Source organism: Akebia trifoliata, chromosome 8 (genome assembly GCF_017979445.1).
Source record: "Akebia trifoliata isolate Shusen 1 chromosome 8, ASM1797944v1, whole genome shotgun sequence".
Lineage (NCBI taxonomy): Eukaryota > Viridiplantae > Streptophyta > Magnoliopsida > Ranunculales > Lardizabalaceae > Akebia > Akebia trifoliata.
This window is the reverse complement of record NC_141382.1, coordinates 18,656,650-18,680,202: the sequence shown is the minus strand read 5'-3', so window position 1 is coordinate 18,680,202 and position 23,553 is coordinate 18,656,650. Positions and strand designations below refer to the sequence as shown.

Genomic DNA, 23,553 nt, shown 5'->3' with positions numbered 1-23,553 from the left:
AATTAGTTGTTTACCTTCACAGAACTTTAGGTTATTATTCTTTTCAATTATTTTTTGTTAGCCATAACTAACCATGTTTAGAAAGAGAAGCGAAATGCCACAATTGTTGAATACATAATTGTTTAATTTATTTTTCAAGGTTGAAATTTATATTTTATAATGAATCATATTAACTAACCACAGGGATGTTTTTATAAACCTACATTTTCAATTTTTCCACATTCATGTCAAGTATTACACTTACAAAAATTGAGTGTATTGATGTTACCCTTTAGCAATTAAGGACTATGTTTATGCACCTCTGGATAACTTTCATTAGTTAATCCCAGAGGTCAATGTTAATTTTTGACCTATTACCAAATCATAAGAAAATAAATAAACTTAGTTTTACTCTCCATATACAATCTCTCTTTTGGTTGGTGACTAATTATGTTAAATGTGTCATACTTGAAACCTGTAGCATCTACATAGAAACAGAAAAAATAATTTAACAATTAATGTGGGTACATAATCAATAGTTAATATTAGTATTTAATAAAAGAATCTCTATTCTAATTTATTATAGATGGTGCGAAAGCAATAAGTGAGGAAAGTGAAAGATAGCAAGATTTCCCCACTTTCATTTAGTCCAATGTCGGTTGGGGAACTTCGTGGACTAGCATTCATAAATGCTAGAATCTTTCTAGGGTTGGACCCCAAGGTCACACTTTCTCCCCCAAGTGGGACCTCCAATGTAAACTATGTCACACCCATGCGAGTGAGTCTTACATTAATTTCCTCAAGAGGTCTCTTAGTGAACAATCTAAATTTTGTTAGCATTTTTCCTCTTCTTGGACCAACTAATAACTGGCCAAGCAAAAGCTCACGTTGATTGGGTCTTTCTTGGTTTTGATTTTGTTCTTTGGCGGTTTGCACAGCTAGTAGTATGTTTGTTTTTTCTTTCTTTTGACTGGTCTCATCGACCTCCATTTTATTGATTGAATGAAATTATCTCTACCTGTCAGAAAAAAAGAAGATTTTCACACTTTTACAAGAATGAGAGAGGAAACTAGGGACAAATGATGATCCATATTCAAACATTCAATTCTTCTTTTAACTTAAATATTATATTTTGTTAGTTTTCATTCATAGAGTTATATTTTTTGTTCCTTTATACTGTAGGTAGTTATAAAAATACTTTATGGACGATGATTAACCTTATCTTTTACTTAGAAGCAAGTATGAAGTTTTAGGAATGTCATGATATAAAAGTTAGAATATATCTAACTCTTTCTTATTTTTCCATTTTAGTGTCGGTTTCTTTGATGGATGTTAGATTCACAAACAGACCCCTAATGGACAAGAGTTTGAATCATAAGTCGAGGTATATTTACATTAGACAGTTTATTAAGTTTAATGTGGGAATGTCACATTGTTTATATATTGATTGTACAAATTTTTTGAATGTTTTAGGATTAGGTAAGAATATATTGACGGGGTCAAAGAATTCATTGAGTTAGCATTTAGGCGTGGAGCCATTGTTAATTGGAAGTTGAAGTGTCCATGCCCGAAATATAACAATGTGTTATATCAAAGTTATACTAGATGGTTCTTCCACGGTGAAGATATTGGATCATCATTGTAATACCCCAAATTTTTAATTCGTATCTCGAGGAAAAATAAATAGTGGAATTTTAAGAAAATCTTGAAAGTGGGATTTAGGGGTAAAACTTTAGGATGTTTTTGATCATTTTTAATGGAATCTGACCTCACCATTAGATTCAAAATGATCGAAAAACATAATTTAGCCTGTAAGCACGCTCAAATGCGAGTCCGAATATAAAAGTTGCAAAATCCTCGATTACCGGGTCGGACCAGGCTAAAACAGTGACTTTTTGTTAGAAAAATAATTTTTAAAATTCGATTATACCATTGGGTTCATAACGACAAATTATTCAACATGGACTATTTATTTGTCAAATTTGGAGACCAAAAAGTTGAATTATCGTCAAAAACGAAAACGACATCAAGTTTATGGGTCACCTCAGGCCAAAAATGTAAAATTTTGATGGAGACATAATTTGTAGAAATTGACTACACCATTAGATCCGGAACGAAAAATTAGATGAAATGGAGTATTCATTTGTCAGTTTTGGATTCCGGATAATCAAGTTATCATCGATCAAAACAATAGGCGAAATACCGATTTCGTCCTAACTTTTATAAAAAAAAAAAAAAAATTTAATTTTTTATATAACTCATCTCCCCCAACTCGTCCTTACAGCATAATAAACGAAAAAAAAAAATTGTTTTTCCTCCGATTCTTCCACCTCAGATCTTTCACAAACGGCTCGCCGTTGACGATCGACGCAGAAGGGAGAAATGTCCGCAGCTACGTTCTCTACAAAACCCACCCAACCTTTCTTTGTTTCACTTTCTATTTCACCCGATATCGTCAAAAATCAGCCGTATTTGGATACGGAAATTTCGAAACTTTGACCTCGGATTTCGTCCGTTTCGGGGTCAAATCGCTTTTTGACGCAGAAGGGAGAAACGTCCGTCGTCTCATTCTCTACATAACCCACTTAAATTCCTTCCGTTTTCTCGTCTTTTTCACCCCGTATAATCAAAAATCAGCCGTATTTTTATACGGAAATTTTCGTAACTTCGACCTTGATTTTCATCGATTTCGGGGTCAAATTGTCTTTCGCCGTAGAAGGGAGAAGAGACGAGCACATCGAGATCTTCAAAACCACCGGGCCGATTTCGAAAATCAGCCGCTTCGAAGTTCGGTCCATCTTGATTTCCGTGCCGTTCGCATCGATTTCCGCGCACGTGCTTCAATTCCGTCGCCTAGAGATTGTAAGGAACTCTCAATTTCTATTAGTAATCATAGATTGTGTAAATTGCATTTAGGATTTTATTGGAAAAATTTGGATGTATTTCCGAAATATAGAATTCTTTGTTTATTTTAAAATTCACGCCAGAAATTGCATGTTTGATATGTTTAATTGTATTTTTAACAAATTATACGTGGGTAGAGTATTATAACGGGTTATTTCCATAAATTGGGTCTTGTGCACTGTTCGGACCCCGTTTTGATATAAAAATTGTATTCTTTTTCAATATTATTGATAGAAATAAATTCTATAGTTGAAAAATGTGATTTAATATTCAATGAACTCATTTTGAGTTGATGAATATCAGAAAATGGATATTTTATTGAAGAGATTGAAAACTGTAAAAATCGGAAAAAAAAGGGAAAAAGGGTATGAAACGGTAAAATGTCAGAGTCACACCCGAGGGGTGATGTCTGCATTTTACGTTGTTGTGTTGTGTGCAGGTTGGTGAACAGATATCCAGGGATAATATTATTGGTTGCATGTTTATTTCCTTTCTGTTAGCGCGAGGCGCTGTTTACGTTTCCGTTATGTTATTTATGTTAGGCCGGGTGGCCACACTTGCATGGTAGGAAACTGGATATCTATTCTCAACCTTGTATTGTTAATTTCTCTTTTATTTTCAAATGAAAATAATATACATATGTAACTATTTTGTGAGCTGTTAAAGAGTTTGTGAATGCCTGAAGGGATAGTGCGTCATATCATCCGGAGTGGTGTACTATCCTGGGATGTACGGTAGGGACCACCAAGCTCATACATGGTATGGGACGCGTATGAGAATGGAGTCACAACTGGAATCCGGGTTTATTCCTCTCTATCTTTACCAGTGAACTTGTAATGTAAAGGTGGTCGTATACGAATGGTTTGTATATTTGGGAATCACATGTACGCCTGATAGGCATAGACGAAGATGATTGGTCAGTGATCACTAACAATCTATAGTAGTCGAACGTTCTGACACATCGAAAAGAGACCCATTGCTTATGGTCACGTCAAACGGCCAGCCTGAGCCGGATAAATGGTCAATCAAACGTGGTAAGGGCAGCGACCGGCCACAAAATCAGGAACTAAAAGCCAGAAAGGAATTGTAACATCATGTCCCGACTGGGAGCGATCCAGTCGTGAATCCCAACTCTCTAATTCCAATACTCCACCATTGTGTATTATGTATCTGCTGCTTTACTTTGATATATAAAATGAAATACATGTTTAATGTTTCCATTTGATCAATTAGATTTGTACATAAAGAAAATGGTATAGTAAGTACTGTTGATTGATGTAATGTCAGTTTTAAAATGTTTAGTTGCTCATCCCTGGCTATATGTACCAGTTAATCGTAGTTTATTATGTAAAACTTTGATTATTTTAAAATGATTCAGTATGCTTATTCGTTCATGCTAGGAGGGGTTATTGGTAGAAATTGTTTGTTTCCCTACTGGGTAACCATTGTTACTCACCCTTTCCTTCTCTATTTTTTAGTTTCAGATCCGAAGCTTGGCGAGGCAAGTATAGAGTACGAATGAGGATCATCTGGTTGGTCAGATAGACAACCAGAGTTCGTCACCTGGTAAGTACTAGGGCTATACCCCCTAGTGGTGTCAATTCCCCCAGGTAGTTTTATGGATTCTGTCTTGAGTGTTAGGAATTCTGTTAGAGTGAGAAATTTTGTATAATCCTGTATTCTGGTTATTCTTCCGCACTCTGATCTTTCGTACGTTATTAGACGTATTTAAGCTTCCGCTAGTATTATATTTTGTATATGTATGCAGGATTGTATGTCGTTTATCAGGTGCAGGTTGAACGCCTTGGAATGCTAACATAAACAGAGGAGACCATGCCGAAATTTCGAGGTGCCACCTAGTACCTCGAGATCTGACATGGGGATTTGTGTTAGCGTTCGGCGGGGCGCCACAATCATCATCTAGAGAGCGGAATTTGGATTCAGATGTGGGATCAAATGTGCAAAGTATGGGAGATGAAATGGGAGATCTTTTGAATGATATTTTTAGAATCCCTAACCCAAATTGTGATATGGGTAGTCGTACTCACACAATAAATAGTGAGTAAAAAATTTTACAATATGGTATGTGATGGAGAGAAAGAGTTGTATCCTGGTTGTACAAAACATACCAAATTATCTTTCATAGTCCAACTATTTCACATAAAGTGTTTTAGTGGATGGAGCAACAAATCATTTACTAGCAGACAAGGTCTATTTCTTATCTTTTATAATTCTGTAAATCAAATTGAGGTGTTTTATTCCCATTTTTAGCACACTCTTGGTAAGCTTGATTAGTAATTTGTATGGTCCCTACTAGTAAATTTTTCTTGTATGCATACTATAACGGTTGTTTCTAGTAGTCAATGTTGCAGGAAAAATGTAAGGCAAAATATTTCTTTATAGGCACAGCAAGCTTTGTATTGCTTTGTTATGTGCTTGGGATACTTATTAGTCAACCTGAAATCTCATTTAACATGAATGGGATGCTAACAAAATTAAGTGGAGAGAGTGTATTCACACTCATGAGTCTTCTTGGAGCAAATATTACGCCACACAACTTTATGTCCACTCTACCATTGTACAGGTACCCTTCATTCTCTTTTCAATAATTTATACTTTTATGTTCTCTTTGTATCCTTCAGATTTTTAATTATTGCTATTAGATTGCATAAATCATCTTCTTTATTGAGTAGGCATTTAATTAGTCGTGACTACGAGGAAATTAGGGTAACAATGCATAATTCCTTTGGCTTTGAAATTTGAAAATGACAATATCTTCTCATTTGACTTTTGTCATAGTATATCTTGCAATATTAAATAGCTATTGTATTTGCCTTGTTTTTTTTTTCCCTTCCCTAACTATCGACATTTTTCTTTTTCTTTACATTAACCCTTTTTTCAAAATGAAGTGCTTCTCCCTGCAAATCTCTTCATCTACCTAGCTAAGCTTATTAGTTGTGTAATTTGACACCAATGTATACTACTATTACTACCCCATCTGGTATGTCTCAAGTGTCATAGACATGCATGAGTGAATTATACTCCGTATAAGATAATTAAACAATGATGGAACCATGAATCCATGATCCACCACTCTTTAGACCATCTCAACCATTCCCCTCTAATTTAGTACTACTACTGTTGCTACTACTACATAAGCATGTCAATGCCATTGGATTGGATCATCTCAACCATCTAATTTCTTTTTTTATTTCTTTTCCAATTCAAATACAAGGTGTGTTCTTGGTCAGGGAAGGTGCAGGCAAACACATTCAAGTTGGGGCCAAGAAGGTGCTGAGTACAGCCCCTGGAAGGGAGACATCCCCACCTAGGTGGTTGGAGTGAATGGTGATGCCTACAGCTCGGATGAGCCCATCATCAACAATGCATCTTGCACCACAAACTGCCTTGTACCCTTTGTCAAGGTCCTTGATCAAAAGTTTGGTCAGTACTTCCTTCATAGTCATACAGACGATATCGAGAAAAAAAAATATCAACAATGTTAGAATGTTAATTGAAATAACACTTTAGTTTGGGAGTTCTAATTATATTAGCTTTATTAGGAATTATGGAAAGTGATACACAACTTTGGGAACCTAATAGAAGGGAAATCATTGTATTAGTTTGAAAGAGTTTGAGACTTTTAGTTGTGTTCAAGTTGATTGCAATAGGTGTCATAGATTGAAAATCTATAAAAAAATGTTGATGCCATACCAGCCCTAGCTAGGACTACTATTGTATTTTTCTAGACAAGGGAAGAGATGTATTCCTTCCTTTAACCTCCCATAATCGTAATACCCTGAGTTTTTAATTTGTATCTCAAGGAAATCTAATTGTGAATTTCGATAAAATTCTAAAAGAAAGACTTCGGGTAGAATACTCGAATTTTAGTCCATTCATTTTTAACGAATTTTGACTTCACCAATAGGTTCAAAATGATAGAAATATATACTTCAGCCTGTAAGAACGTTCAAATTTGAGTTCGGATGAAAAAGTTATAAAATCTTCGAATTTCGTGTTGAGCGGGACCCAAAATAGTGATGTTTCGTTAGAACGAGAATCAGGAAAATTTTATGTCACCATTAAAAATAGAAACAAGTAGCAAATGTCAAAAATTCCCCCAACCCTTATTTAAAAGAAAGATAACTTTCTTTTATTTCATTTCTTTCTCTCTTTTCTAAAGAACCTAAATCAGCCATTCCTCTACCCTAGGGTTACGACCCATTCTCGTCAACATTCCTCACAATCAAGTCCGTGTTGATTGTTGATGATGAAGGAAGGATCGTCAGCATTGTCAGGTTCCATGTCCTCATCCCATTTGACTGTTATTTCGTATTCTTTCGCTTGGTCTCTCAAAAAAATTAGTAAGTAGGTTTGTTTGTACCCACTTAGAGTCTTATCCAAATCAAGGAAGAGTTGTCCATCTTCATTGAAAAAAGGACGAAAAGTTTCAAAGAGGGTTTCACGACCTACCCGACAGTTGGCACCCAAGTTCAACTACTTTTGAAACTTCAAGCCGCCGAACATTGACCCTTTGTGTTAGTTCATCACCATTGACAACCACGAACCAAGTAAGGGACTCTCTACTTTTATTAGTAGTCGTAGATTTCAAGAAAATTATATTTAGAGATGTTTCGAAACTTATTTTGTGTTTTAAAAATCATAGAATATTGTTGTAATTGTTTCAAATTCATGCTAGAACTAATGTATTTGATGTATTTTATCATGATTTTAAGTATTGGATCCATGGGTGGGTTGTTAGAATCGAAAACGAGTGAAAAACTCGAAGAAACAATGAAAAAAATGAAAAATTTGTGAGTTTTTAGCGTTCTAACGATTCCACCGTGAGCTGTGTGCCCTGGTCACGGTGCCACCATGAGGCACTGTCAACACCAAAAAGTACCCAAATAATTTTTCTGATATTTTTTTTGGATTCCTTATGGGCCTCATAAGTCTTTCAAATGAGTTAGGAAAAAATTAAACAAAATTTTGTCAAAACAGGAATGTTTCAAGAATTCGTGTGATATCTTTTGCATTACTTTGAATTAAGTTACAAAAATTACATGGTCCTTGTCATGTTGTAGAGGGCTTTCATTTACAAAAATCCATTTTCAATTTCGACAACTTTGAAAAATTGAGTTTTCGACACTTAGCAAAATTTTCACCAACTTTTCTAGTTTTGGTAGTTTACCTTCGCATATTTATTGGGATCACGTTTTAACAAAAATTTGATAGTTTTTCGATCGAATGATAAAATTGAATTTGAAAGCTTGATAAAGAAAGATTTGGTTTGAAAAGTCGAGAGGTGAAAACATAGTAGAATGGGAAAGGAATTAATCGATAAAATGTTAGAATCACACCGATGGGTGATGTCTGCATTTTACATTGTATGTTGTGTATTGGTTGGTGAAAGGATATCCAGGGATAATGAATGGTTGCATGCTTATTTAAATTTCTATTGGCGCAAAGGCTCCGAGTACTATTATTTATTTTAGGCCGGAGGGCCACAGTTGCATGGTAGGAAACTGGATATCCATTCTCAACCCTGTATTATTAATTTCTCTTTTATTTTGAAATAAAAAAATGATATATATATATATATATATATATACGTAGTTATTTTGTGAGCTGTTAAAGAGTTTGTGAATGCTTGAAGGGATAGTGCGTCATATCATCCGGAGTGGTGTACTATCCTAGGATATACCGTAGGGACTACCAAGCTCATACGTGGTATGGGACATGTATGACAGTCGAATCACAACTGGAATCCGTGTCCATTCCCTTTTATTTTTACCAGTGAACGTGTATTGTAAAAGTGGTCGTATATGAATGGAGTGTTTATTTTAGGAATCACATGCAAACCTGATAGGCATAGACGAAGATGATTGGTCAATGACCAGTAACAATCTAGTAGTAGTCGAACGTTTTGACACATCGAAAAGAGATCCATTGTTTACGGTCACGTCAAACAGCCCGCTTGAGCCAGATAAATAGTCACCAGTGTGGTAAGCTCAGCAACCGACCACAAAATCAGGAACAAAAAGCCAGATTAATGTTGTAACATCATATCCAGACTGGGAGCGATCCAATTGGGAATCCTAACTCTAATTCCACTACTCCACCATTTTATATTATGTATCTGTTGTTCTATTTGAAATTATAAACTGAGAAAGCATACTTGTTATTTCAATGTGATAAATCATACTTGTATAAAAAATGAAAATGTATAGTGATTACTGATGATTGAGGTCATGTGAATCTCTAAAATTGTTTAGTTGCTCATCTCTGCCTATACGTACCATTTAACCGTAGTTTTAATAGTAAAGCTTTGCATATATTGAAATTATTCAGTATGCTTATCCGTCCATGCTAGGTGAGGTTATTAGTAGGAGTTGTTTATGGACCTACTAGGTAACCATTGTTACTCACCCTTTCCTTCCATTTTTTTTTAGTTTTAGATCCTACAGTCGGAGAGGCAGCTTTAGAACCAGCGAGCGAGAATCATCTAGTGGGTCATATCGACGACCAGAGTCCATTGCCCAGTGAGCATTGGGGTTACTTTCCCTAGAAATCCGCTTGTTCCCAAGGGGTGTATGTAGTCTTTTTGGACTGAGTGATAGGTTTATGATAGTCGGAGGTCAAATTTTTGTAATTTATATATTTTCACATTTTGCACAATTCTGATATAATTCTATGATGTTCGTAGTTACTGTCTTCCGCACTTTGTATATTTTGGTACATTGTTATATGTAGGATTTGTTTGTTATCAATTTTATTTGTTTTGAGTTCCGTGGAAGGCTAACATAAACGGAGGAAACTGTCCAAAATTCAAGGTTTGACCTCGGGATTTGTGTTAGCATTTGGCGGGGCACCACAATAATATACTTTTTTTTCCTTTTCAAACGATAACTTCACGGTTCGCAGCATTGTTTGGCTTTGTTTTTTCAATGAATTTCTCTCATTGTTCTTTCCCCGTATAATTTTTGTTGGTTTCCCCTTCACAAAATGATCATTTTTTTGAATAAAAAAAACTAGGAAGCCAAATGCTTAGCAGATGTTGTGGTTAATTTAGGTGTAGAAATGTATTCAACTTTTCTATCCTGATAAAATTATTATGTATATTAAGATTAGAGACCTTAATGAATATTATTTCTTAATTAGTCATAACTGATAAAGGGTTTTAGTATTGCTTGTATTAGTGTGTGGCTTTAAATTTTTCAATCATATTTACAGTGATAAGATATGTATATGATGAGGCTTTCACCTGAATATATTTTAATTTTCTCCAAATTTCTTGAAACCCTTTTAGTTCTCATCTTAATTTCCTTCGCCATCAACATTCTTAGTAACCATGGTTGTCATGGTGCCTACCTATCTGAAAGATATATTTTTTCACTACAGGTAGTAGATGTTACACATTCATTACAACAACCTGCTAGGAGAAAGGTACTCACCAATTAATCCCCTCTTGTTCTTCTTTAATGTTTGTTTCTTGCCTAGGGAAGATGTGAATTTATCGGTGCAAATCTTCGTAGAGTGAAATTAGATGGAGCTAATCTTAAGAGTGTAAATCTACAAGGTGACCTGTAGTTTGTTTTTTTGTTTTTTTTTTCTTACAAAAATTAAATTACCATTACCAAATTTGTTTTTATGACTATAGGTAATGTATTAATGAATTTTCACTGAGTACTCTTTAATGCATGAATAATCCACTTAACAACTTGAAATGCAGTAAAGGTAGAAAGGATGAACTAAAAGATATGACATTCATTTACAAATTATTAGGTTTTCAAATACTATTGATCAATGTTTGAATTACTTATTTTGTTTATAATTCATAGAGTAGCCTCTTTTTTATAGTGAAAATATTCGTGAATGCATACTTTGTTTTTGGATTTCGAAGATGCATGTTTGGTATATTGTAGTTTTGTGGCGCAGACCTCCACACAACACATTTATAGGTTGTGGCATCTTTTTATAAACATGTGATAAGTGAAATGTGGGTTGCCAATAGAAGCTCTTTTTCTTTATATAATTGCAGGTTTTATTTGGAATGAATATTTTATTAAATATTTTCTTACAACATTAGAGGTGGTTTTGAACTACCACTAATGTTGTTTTCTTTAAAACTAAATTTTTTATTAAGGGCGGTTTTCAAACTACCTTTAAAATATAAAAAACCGCCCTTAAATCATATTATTTAGAGGCAGTTTTAAAATTGCCCTTAAATTACTATTTTTAGAGGTGATTTTCAATCAACTACTAACAATATAAAAATCGCTTGTAAATCAAATTCTTTAGAGGCGGTTTTCAATCAGCCACTAACAATATAAAAACCAACCTTAAATCCTATACTTTAGAGACGGCTTTTAAATCACCCTTAAATTATTATTATTAGAGACAGTTTTCAAATAGCCTCTAAAAGTATAAAAAACGCCCTTAAATCACATTTAGAAGAAGTTTTAAAACCACCCTTAGTTGGCCACTAAAAGTTTTTAGCGACACCACTATAGTGGGCATTTAGACTAAATCGCCCTTATATATATTGGGGACGGTTTAGTTGAAATTGGTGGCAGTTTAAAACCGCCTCTAAATATCTCATAAATTGTAGTGACCATACCCCTTGGGGTGGATTCAGAAAAACGTGGAGATGAAGATCACTAAATAGTACAACTTCAAGATCGCAAACACTGAACAATATATTGGTGAGCTAACATGTCAGGTAGTACCCTTGGATGTGTGTCAAGTAATCTTGGGAAGTCCGTACTTATGGGATTGAAATGCAATCTACTACCAACGTCTGTGTAAATATAGGTTTGTAAAAAATGGAAAAGAATTCCATATTAGTGCCTATGAAGAGCAAACTATGGAGACTCTATTGACAACAGCCCAAGTTAAGAGTATGATTAGTGCATGCCCGAAATTCATATTGTTGATGGTCAAGCCTCAAGAACAGAATATGGTAACTGTGACATTATCTACTATGTCTTTGTCTCCTAAATAGTAAACAAAGATTGAAAGCTACAAGAATAATATACAGACTTATTTAATAACATTAAAGGGTTGCTACCGCGAAGGGATGTAGAACATGATTTCCAATTGGTCAAGGACTCTCTTTTACCAAATTTTGGTTTGTATCATACATCGATCATGAAATTTGAAGAGATAAAGAGGCAAATCTAAGAATTTCTTGATTAAACAGTTATCAAGTCCAGTTGTTCACTTTGTGGTTCGCCAATGTTACTAGTGTAGACACCCCAATTTGCACGAACCCATTAGAAAAATCCGAATTTCCCTGAATTGATTTCGATTTAGAACTCGAGCTTCTTAACAGGCCCGCATTGCCACTTGACATCATTATTCATGCATACATGCATACATAATCATCTCATATTATTTTTGCATGCCCATACCTTGTCCCTAATCCAAGCCAATTCTACTAACTTCCATGATCCGATCCCAAAACCAAGTTCATTCTAAGCCCAAACCCAAGTCCATATCCTAAACCCAAAACCAAGTCCATTTTAAGCCTAAACCCAAGTTCATATCCTAAACCCAAAATCAAGTCCATTCTAAGCCCAACACCAAGCTCATTCTAAGTCCATTATCTCATACCTCCCCAAAAGATGACACATGTTGATATCTCATAAGCCCTCAATACCCAATGCCTTATCTAATTGGAGAGTCAACCCTCCCTTGTGAAAATTCAAGAATGCCCTTCTCAAAAGGTATGGTCAAACCAAAAAGATATTTTGATCTTTGGTAATAATCCATAAAGTTGAGAGAACTTCTCATCATACCCTCAAAATGTGAGAATCTTCAAGTACATACATGGAGTTCTCTCATTAGTCCATTTCAAAATTATACTTCCACCCTTGCCTTATGAGTTATTTACAAATGAACCAATGTCTACTTTTCACTTACCACTTCACCTTTACACATGTCATTCTCCTACTCACCCTCCCAAAAGTACTTTTGTTCTCCCATTGGTCTATTTCAAAATTATACTTCCACTCTTGCTTTATGAGTTATTTACAAATGAATCAAGGTCTACGTTTCACCTACCACTTCACCTTTACACATGTCATTCTCCTACTCATCCTCCCAAAAGTACTTTTGTTCTCCCATTGGTCTATTTCAAAATTATACTTCCACCATTGCTTTATGAGTTATTTACAAATGAACCAAGGTCTACTTTTCACCTACCATTTCACCTTTACACATGTCATTCTCTTACTCATCCTCCCAAAAGTACTTTTTTTCTTCCATTGGTCCATTTAAAAAATATACTTCCATCCTTGCTTTATGTGTTATTTACAAATGAACCAAGGTCTACTTTTTACCTATCACTCCACCTTTACACATGTCACTTCCTTATTCACCCTCCCAAAAGTACTTTTTGTTCTCTTACCTCTATTTATCAAAAATCAAAGATCAAAGAATGCTTTTAGGGTTCTTTCACAAATGTCATCTTTACCCTCATACAAATGAAAAATCCAAAAAGAAATAACCTAAATCTCATGTCCATTTTCTTTATTTTTAGAGTTGAACCACTTTATCCCCAAAAGTTCTTCAAAAACTCTATAAATACCCTCATTTTCTAAGAAAAATTCATGCTCTCAAGCCCCCATCTCTCAACCTAAAATTCCATCAAAATTTTTACTCATCTTCTAAACTTCAACTCACTCAACCTTCAAGCATCTCACTCAACTCTCAAGTCTACCTTTCAAGGTTCAAGTTCATCAAGGGATAAGGTGGGATTTAAGATGTAGTTTACTTATTTTAGAGGTTGCATATTCTTCTTCTACCCCTCTCATTTTCTTCTTTCTAGAAGTCTTAGGATGTAGTGCATACCCTTTCCCATCCTCGGTAGATTGGACTAAGGTTTGATCGAAAGGATGGGGGTTGAAGCCATTTTCACCTCAATCTCATGCATCATATTATACACAATGCATACACTCACCTATGAATGGCAATGATGAAGAAAGGTGTCACCCTCTTGATGGGGTGAAACACTAAGTTTTTAGCCATGCATACATGCATCAAGGTTGTGGCCTCAAGGGAACTCCATCATGGAGTCTCTCTAAAAGCTCGAACCTACATTCATTTTCATAAATTCAATATGACTACATGGGTCACTCCTTTCCATAGAATGTCCCTAATGTCACATTGAAATCAAAATCCCTTTTTAAGGAACATTCTACTTAATGCATACACCACTCTTATCATACATTCTCATGCATTTTAGTATTTATTTCAATAAGTTTTATAAGAATAATGGCTAAGCAAGATAACCACCTTTGGTGGAGAGGATGGGATGCCTAACACCTTCCCCATCCTCTAACCGGACCTCCTTACCTAGATCTTAGGTAGACCTTACCCTTTCCAACATATGAGAGTCACTACAGTGTCATGAAAAAAATGATTTTCAAAAAATCGATTCGGGTGTCCATTCACACCCATTTCCAAAAAAGAATGGTGGTGACTCCAAACAATGTAGCATTGAGGTTCATGGTGAACATTTCATGTCTACAACTAGTATCGAAGAAGGATAGTAGTAGGCGAATGTGCGTTGATTTTCAAGTACTAAACAACATCACCATCAAGAATTGATATCCGCTACCGAGGATCGATGATCTATAAGATTAGCGTCAAGGAGGTCATTACTTGACAAAGTAGGATCTCAAATACAACTATCACCAAATTAGAATTCGAGGAGAAAATTCTTGGAAGATTGCCTTTAAAACAAAGCAAGGCCTCTTTGAGTGGTTGGTTATGCCATTTGGACTATGTAACGCTTTAGTCACTTTCATGCAATTGATGAATGAGGTATTCCAACCATTTATCGATAATTTTTTTATTGTGTAGTTATATGATAGTTTGATTTTTAATGAGACATGGCATGATCATCTACGACATATGGAAAACATTTTGAAGGCCCTATGACAAAATCAGTTATATTTGAATAACAAGAAGTGCGAGTTTGAGAAATAGGAACTATGTATCTGGGATACATAGTTGGCATAGGAGAGTTGAAAGTAGATTCTGAAAAAGTATAGATCATCTCTAAATGGCCCATACCTTGTTCAGAAATAGAGGCTCAAAGTTTTATGGGTGCATATAGGTATTTGCATAAATTCATCGGTTGTTTTACACAAATTGCAGCACCTTTGCATTCTCTGGCAAAGGCCAATCAAAAATTATAGTGGAACAAAAAGCACGAGCATAATTTTTTATTACTCAAATGGAAGATATCGGAGGCACCAATTCTAACTTTTGACACTTGTAAAGGCCTTTTGATATTGAAGCAAACGCTTCTAATTATGCATTAGGAGTTGTCCTTATACAAGATGAAAGATCGTTGGCCTATGATTCAGAAATGTTCAATGGGCTGATTCCGATTTATCCAACTTATGATGGGAACTCTACCTATTGCACCAGTCCATGAAACATTGGATAGTTTACATCAACCTTGGCCCTCGAAGTGGATGTCAAACCTACAACAATTCAACATCATCATCAAGTACAAAAAGGGAGTGACCAATAAGTTGGCAGACATGTTTTCTATACCCTACTTTAGTAAATTCCTCATTACTAGTAGTACTGCCAATTCAACCTATGATTTCTTTCGAATATGCAAAATCGTATGACAGAGACATTAATTTTTGTTCTGATTATTAGAAACTACTACAAGGGCAGACTAGTGAGTTTCAATTGAAAGGTGGGTGATATACAAGGGAATACTTTTGTGTATTCCAAAAGATGGGGGATCAAGTACATTGGATTTGTGAGACTCATACTTCTAAACTAGAAGGACACTTTGGGATCGAGAAGACTTTGCTCAATCTTCAGTGTTATGTCTACTGGCCGAAAATGTAGCTTGAATTTTTACATTTTATCCGAGCTTGTGTTTTGTGCAACACTTCAAAGCCTTCCAACAGAAAGGTAGGATTGTATCTACCATTACCAGTCCCTAACTGACCTTGGAAAGTATTTCCATGGATATTTTGGGTGGACTACCTAAAACCAAGTTTGGACATGATTATCTATATGTAGTTGTAGATAGATTCAGCAAGATGGTTATTCTTATTACGTGTAAGAAGAATGTTATAGGAGAAGGGGCGGTCAAGTTGTTCTTCCAGCATGTTTGGAAACATTTTGGACTTCCCACATCGATTATTTCTGATAGGGACAATCGGTTTCTCAAACATTTTTGGTAGTTCTTATGGGGAATGATGGATACCCAACTAAAATAGAGTACAACTTTCCATCCACAAATCGATGGACAAACCGAAGTCATCAACCAGATCATGGTGCAACTATTGTGGGGCTATAATTCCAAGCATTGGAAGACTTAGGATGACAGTCTCCCATACCTACAATTTTCCTTGAATAGGGAAATTCATAGTTCCACATTGAAGTCACCATTTGAAGTGTGTTTGGGTCATTTTCCTCAATGTCCTTTCAACATGGCATTCACTCTAAGTGACAAATAGTTGGGTGGAAAGGAAGAAAAAGATTATGCTTGAGCTCAAAAATTTTTAGAGTGAATCAATAAGGCTCATATAGATGTTGAAGCACAGTTGTATAAGTCTCAAGAGAAGTACAAGGCTTGCCATGACAAGCACTGAGTTCCATGCACATTCAAAGATGACGATCTTGTTTGGTTGCATCTTGGGAAGGAGCGGTTGCATGGTGAAGGTAGCAAACTCAAGCCTATTCACTATGGGCCATTCCAAATCATTATACAAAATGGTGCTAATGCCTTTTAGCTTGACTTACCACCATCTATGCAGATGTATTCAGTCATCAATGCTGAATTCTTGAAATTATTTGAACCATTTCTCCTTGATGATGACTCTGACAAACATACTCATCTCCCATCAATTCAAGATTTATGGATTGACCATGAAGATCCTTTGAAAGAGGATTGCATTCTCAAAAAAATGACTCTTTACATATTGGCAAGAAAGGACAACTACCTAGCCAGTCCAAGTGGTATAGTAGAGACAGGGGGACCAAAACGTTCATTCATCTACAATTTTAGATTTAGCAAGAGCTAAATCCCTTAAAAGAGGGGGAGCCATGATCTAGGAGGTTTTACATAAATAGTCTATAGTAAATTGTGCTTAACTTTGTCATACAGACTCAGAATTCAACAATTCCAAAGGCGTTGGAAAGAGCACTCAGAGGGTTACATGCCCGAATGCTTAGGCACTCATTCCACGTAACTCACTAAAGCGTTTCGGCATCGTTTATCCCTCCGAATCACAATCAATATTGGACATTCTATTTATAGAATCTTTGACTGCAAATAACAATCAACATTTCTTTAACTTGAACTATTGTTAGTAGTGTTTCTTTCTTAGTGTCACAACTCATTGACTTTTCATGTCCACAGATCTTGAGGAAAGCTGATGATGCGGATAAGATCATGATCATAAAAATAGATAAATAATTTTTTTTCTTATGTTGTTGTTATGTAAAGAATCGTTGACTATAATGCATTTTTATTATGATATTTTCATGTAGGTTACCACTATCAGTAATGAAAATTTATTTATCACTTTCACTCAAGAGTCAAAGATCATCATCTATCTTTATCTTTGGGGTTTCCTAGTTGAAACACAAGAATAAAAAAGTTCACTCATGATAAAAGCTCCTACAACATAAGCACTTATGTTGATTGTGAAACTATTTTCAAATTGAAGTTTACCTATTTTTAAAGAGAGAAATAAATACCAAAAAAATAATTTTGAATTACATTTTAAGTTAGTTCTCCCCTAGAATTGGGCTTCAATCCTTTTGAAGTAAGACAAAGCCAATAAGAGTGATTGACCAAAGGACAACTACCTCTAGATTAGGAATGTTTGCCTAAGTTTGAAAATGGAATATCAGTCTACTCATTGGGCAAGTTGACTCACAAGTCATCAAGAGATTATGTTTTACCTCAGCCTTGTGTTCGTTGGTCTCGGGTCCTAAGAATTTGGGACATGACAATTCGTATCAATTAAATTCGGGGTTTGCCTTTTGAATATCTTGTACCCTAATGTTCCAATATATATAAATTTTTTCCTTGCTTGCTTTGAAACAAATGTCCAACAAAGATGATTATAGTCTTGTTCAGATTGTCTCATTCAAGTCATCTTGGTCTTAGGTTGCACATGGATGAGACAAGGAACCGAGATTTATCCATGATGTCAAGCGTGAATTTTAAAAGTGTTCACCATATTGCTTAATTCTTATAGCTGGTGCTTTATTTATGAAAGTCCTCGCTTATTATTTTTTACTGAAGATGGTTGTTGCTTAGATGCAAGGATTCCTAGGCACTTTGCCCTTTAAACATGACCTAGGCACCATCTTTGACAAATAAGCTTTGAATGTGCATCAAATATTACAATGATGATGAAATAACAAGATAGGAAATTTAAAAAGCTTTTATACACTACATGAAAATTTTGAATTGTCTTATTTTATACTTGCTTTCTTATCAAACCGATCAACTCTTTATAAACAAATACAAAGTGTTAATTAAACAAATAATAACAAGTACAAGTAAAATAAGTTCAAAGCTAGAAAAGAAACAGAGTATATATTCACCTCATTTGGAAGAATTTCTAAAAATTTACTGAGGGAGTAGACCATTATAGTAAAATGTTCCTACATATCAAAAGCCAACATGAAATAAGAAAAAATAAATCAAATCACATTGTTTAATAGCATGAAAATATAATTTACATATTTGTGAATTGGTCAAGTAGAAATTACCCAATAAGTTCAATAAGATGTATCCTTAGAAACTTGTCCTTTTGGGAATTCATGGTTTACCTTTGGTGAAGAATACTTAGTTCACTCTAATTCTATGTTGGTGTAAGCAGTACTATTTCTTTTTCTATGTCAATCTATTAAAGAAATTTACCACAAGAAAATCTTCAAAAGTAATGTGTGTGTGAGTGTGGTAATATTTAGGTAGTTAGAACAAGTATAAATATGCTTAAATTAACCAAATTATAAACACTTTTGTAAATAGAAGTAAATGGAGGAACAAGAATTGCACAACTAACCCCCAATTAACTTGTAGTATAAGGCTTTAATCATGATAATGATGAAGTTAATATTGTAATTAATATGCTCTAATGGGTTATTTTTTTCTCTCTAAAAGATACTAATGGAGTTGATCTATTGAAATTATCTGATTTCTTTTCTTCCAATATTAGTTGTCTAGAAAAGAAGGTAACAAAGACAGAACAAAAATAAAAAAATAAAATAAATAAAATAAATAAAATAAATAAAAAAAAAAAATAAAAAAAAAAAAAAAAAAAATATATATATATATATATATTATATATATATATATATATATCAAAATGTTGGATGAATTTGATGATTCCACTACAAACCTGAAAATAAATGTATAAAACATATTAAGTTACAAATTTATTTTATTGATATGGACACTTTAACGAGCTTGCCTCCAAACATCTGGCCTCTTTTATGGGGCAAAATCTCCTAAAGAATTTCACCCAAATTCTAGTTATCTCTTCTCGACCTAAATCCCTAAACCATTATAGCCTACTTCCTAAATATATGATTACAAAATAAATCAATCACATGCTTAATCAAATCTAAAAGAATAATAATCAAATACAGTTGGCAAATCATATTATAATATATATTGATTATTAAAAAAATTTATTGATTAATCTTATAATAACTCCTAGTTTTATTTAATTTACTAAATAGAGACTATAAGAGGTTCTTGAGAAAAAAAAATCCGATAATTTGAGAAATTCAAGAGATGGATTTTCAATGAATTGATATTTCTTGTTGAAAAGATCGATGTTCGCCATTTAACACATCAATTCCTTTTAGTGTTGTTGGATCTAAGTTCTCAAAGAAGCAACAGACGAAAAACACAAATAACTATCAAACAATGGGAGCATTAAAAGAAATTTGGTGAACCCATTAGAGAAGAAGAATCCATAAAAAGTGCCAAGAAATCGAAGAAACAAAATAGTAGAGCAAAATGATACTCCTAAATATAAGTTTATCTATCAAGATATATCAAAGATATTTACAAAAATAATATCACTTATAGAATGAATTTCAAGGGATACAAGAGGCGAGTGACCTAAAAGAATATTAAGTATGACGAACCTACCTTATTGAAAGGAATATTAAAGGAAAGGAGAGAGAACTGAAGATCACCTGATGAACTATGAAACCCAAGAATCATCACTCTATCACCCATGAACATGGAGATCCCAAATAGAGTGATAAATGTGAGACTCGTTTGAGGTCTCCAACTCCTCTCTAAGACCTGCATCACTACTCCAATCAAAATTCCCAAATGCATCACCTTGGGTTGGCGTTTGGGATTTTTAATATTTTTCCTCATTGAAATCATAAATGAGCGCTTCACATTCCATCTATAGGAAACTAGGGTTTTATTTTCTATAACTTGCAAAAAGACATAAATACCCTCATAAGTAACTTTTTAACTTGTTAGTTGTAACCTTCTTCTCTCCTTGTCTGTAATAAATTTGTCGGCTTTTCCATCTCTCCTCCCTAAAAAAATCTTTTACCTCATTTGTATCATTTTATCCTTCAATTTTTAAGCTACTCCATCAGACCTTTTATTTTTGGCAATACTTTCTCCAGTATATTTTCGTTTATTTTCAGTAATGATAAATTATATTTCTTTTCTCACGATCGTTAAATCTAGGCGTTCAATCCAATCTTGACCTCGTGGAAAACATGAACATAAAGAATGTGTAATTTTAGATAGCCTTCCTATGAATAGAAGACTATGTGATTCAAAGTAACAAAGGTAAATCCATCAAAATTATGATAGAATAAATAATTTTTTTCATAAGAAAAAAATTCTTCTAAAGTGGGCTTATGCCCTTTTGATAAACATTTGAAAAACATGGCTAGTCTTATAATGTTGGCAAGATACTATTTTAGAAATTTTTTCTATGTGGTTGTATGCATGACATTTTAAGTTTCAAATTGATTATTAAATGGAAGCTTGTCATAGTAGGTTGGCCATGATTCTATTTTGCTACACCGATGTGTAATTAGAGAATTTCAAAAAATAATGAATTTGTTAGGAGTCGCCATTTAGATTACATCCAAGAGCCAAACTTGACTTTGAATATGAATTTTTATCAGCCTACAATAAAGATTTTGGATAAGGGATTTGGTTACAAAATCTAGAAGGTGTTAGGTACTTGTTTCGCCAAAGATCACAAGTTGATCTACACTATGATCCATTACCTACTTTTACAAGTCAACCTAAGTGGACTACAATCAAGATTTACTTAGTGTAGCAAAAATTTCCTCCTATCAACTAAATAATTTAAGAAAAATTCAACAATTCATTGCATTTAAGTTAGTAAGCTAACTCAGTAAATAATTTTGAATTTCCACATTTTCGCGACTCTAACAAATCTCAGATTTCCTTTTTGAAAACTTGGACTTTGTCAATACAATTCAACCAAATCTGAGTAAATTGATCCTTGAGTGAAACAAAACTTACAACATGGGAAAGCTTAAAAAATCCATACATTTCTTTGTGAGATATTATCAAAGAGAAGGCTATATGATGGTTTTAAGCTAGTTTTTCTTCTGATAAGAAGGCATCAAATCACCCCAAAATTTTTGCTTATAATCTTTCTTTCATATCATAGGAATACTTTAAGCTTCCCAGCCATGGCAGAAGACTCATTTGGGTTTTCTTTGAAGAGGCTTTTCAAGGGATGAACGGATTGATCTCCAAGAAGCTTGGAGTCCTTTCCAAATGTTTGAAAAAAAGATCGATTACAATTTCAGGGTAGCTAATTGAATCAAAGTTGGGAAGATGGGAGAACTGTTTGATTGGCTATTTTCTAGGGAATAGGTGATGGGACCATCATTGTCCTTCCCATAAAAATTAATATATATGTAATTTTCCTTAACTTGTGGAGCAAGTAAGAGATCAAACCCAAGAGAAAAGGGGGGGAGGGGGGGGGGGGGAGGGGGTATAATTAAGCTAAGATAATGAAATCGAATCTAACAAAAACTATTAAATTTTTTATTTTATTTTTGACGTTACTAAAAGAAAATACAAGTTGCCGAAAAATTAGACTAATAAAAATGAAAATAATCTGAAAACTATGGAGGAAAATACCATTGGAAAGAGATCCACCTAAAGAAAATTATTAAGCCAAAATCTAGTTTCTAACTTCTTTAATAATTCAATCTTAAGGGCTTGGTGTTAGCTCCTTAGACCATAAGATTTAGTATGATAGAATTATATTTAAAGATTACTAAAGTAGAATTCCTTCACTTTCTAATATGTGAATCTCTTACTACTAAATATCTAGATTAAACATGCTACATTTTAAGTTAATATAAGAATGAAGCATCTAGGTTAAGCATAAAAGATGTTAGAGTTCCTCTCTAGCCTTAATCCATAGGAATGGGCAAGCCTTGAAAATAATTCATAAACATTAAAGCGAATTAAGAGATAAAGAAACTAAATGCAGCAAAGTAATCTTGATTTAGGCTTCTTCACTCTCCAATGGAAGTGAGATTAGCCTAAGGTCATTGCAAGTGATAGAAAAAGACAAGTGGAAAAGAACAAGCCTTTCTTCATTAGACAAGGATAATTAAAATCTCTCCTCACTCTCATTTACAAGAAATACAATAATTAATGAAAAATTGAAGCTAAAAATAGAAATTGTAGGAAAAAAATCAAAGAGTCTTAGGTTAAAAGAAGAGAGGCAAAAAGCAAAAAGGAACCCTTTCTCAGTTGAAAAATGAGCTATTTATAGAAATCCTAGGTTATAGAAGATTCCATTCTTAGCTGCTTTTAATATTGTGGATAAGATCACGTGCGAAATACACTCTCGCGATTTTAGGACGCTCCAACCGAGGTCTACCATACCACCTTAAAGGCTCACCGTGCTGAGGTTGGGTTGAAACTTTTGGTCTCGAAATTTCTCCCACGATACTTTATTTTCCCCCAAATTTAAATGCAATGTATTATTTTTAATTTCAAGACCCAATTTGATGCTTTAATCTTTGATTCGCATAGTGAACACACGTAATAAAGGTTTTCTAACAAATGCAATTATTTATATACAATTAAGCCTAATTAGCATAGAAGAACCTGCAACGTGATATTTTAAGACTTAACATGATTATAACTTAATATAGAAAATTGAAACAAAATCAAGATAAATATCAGGGAAAAGTACAGATAAATCAATGTTTTGAGACACTAATCACACTCTCAAACTAATCTTTTTCTAGTCCCTAAAAAATTAAACGACCACTTTTGTAGGCATCTCCACTGCATTTAATAAGTATAGCAAGCCCTTAAACTTCTAGGTTACCCCTAGCAGATAAGTTTGACTTGTGTGGATTTGTAAAGAATATACCAAGAAAATTGAAAATAACTTTAAAGTAAAAAATGGTCAAAATGAAAACTTATATTGAAAAACACAAGTCAATTATAGTTTGTCACTTATTTTAAAATAACAATTAGTATAGAATCCCAATTTTTATTTCTCTATGAAGAAACTTAGATTTGAATTGACCTTTAAGAAATAGTAATTCTAACTTAGAAACTTTAGAGATTTGATTTTTTAGAGCTAGTTTTAACTTTCTAACTAATTAGGAATA

The 23,553-nt window shown here is 33.9% G+C and overlaps 1 long non-coding RNA gene across 2 annotated transcripts in view; it reads right to left on the bottom strand.

The window, feature by feature from the left end:
- Positions 1–20,360, bottom strand: part of LOC147396334 (uncharacterized) — a 41,185-nt gene extending 20,825 nt beyond the window's left edge. The window contains exons 1-2 of one of the 2 annotated variants that reach the window (XR_015180660.1): positions 20,092–20,360; positions 18,484–18,543 (exon numbers count right to left, since the gene is read on the bottom strand). This is a non-coding gene — a long non-coding RNA (uncharacterized LOC147396334). The remainder of the gene's footprint in view (positions 1–18,483; positions 18,544–20,091) is intronic. The other variant, XR_015180659.1, reaches the window with a different exon arrangement.
- Positions 20,361–23,553: the final 3,193 nt, after the last annotated feature.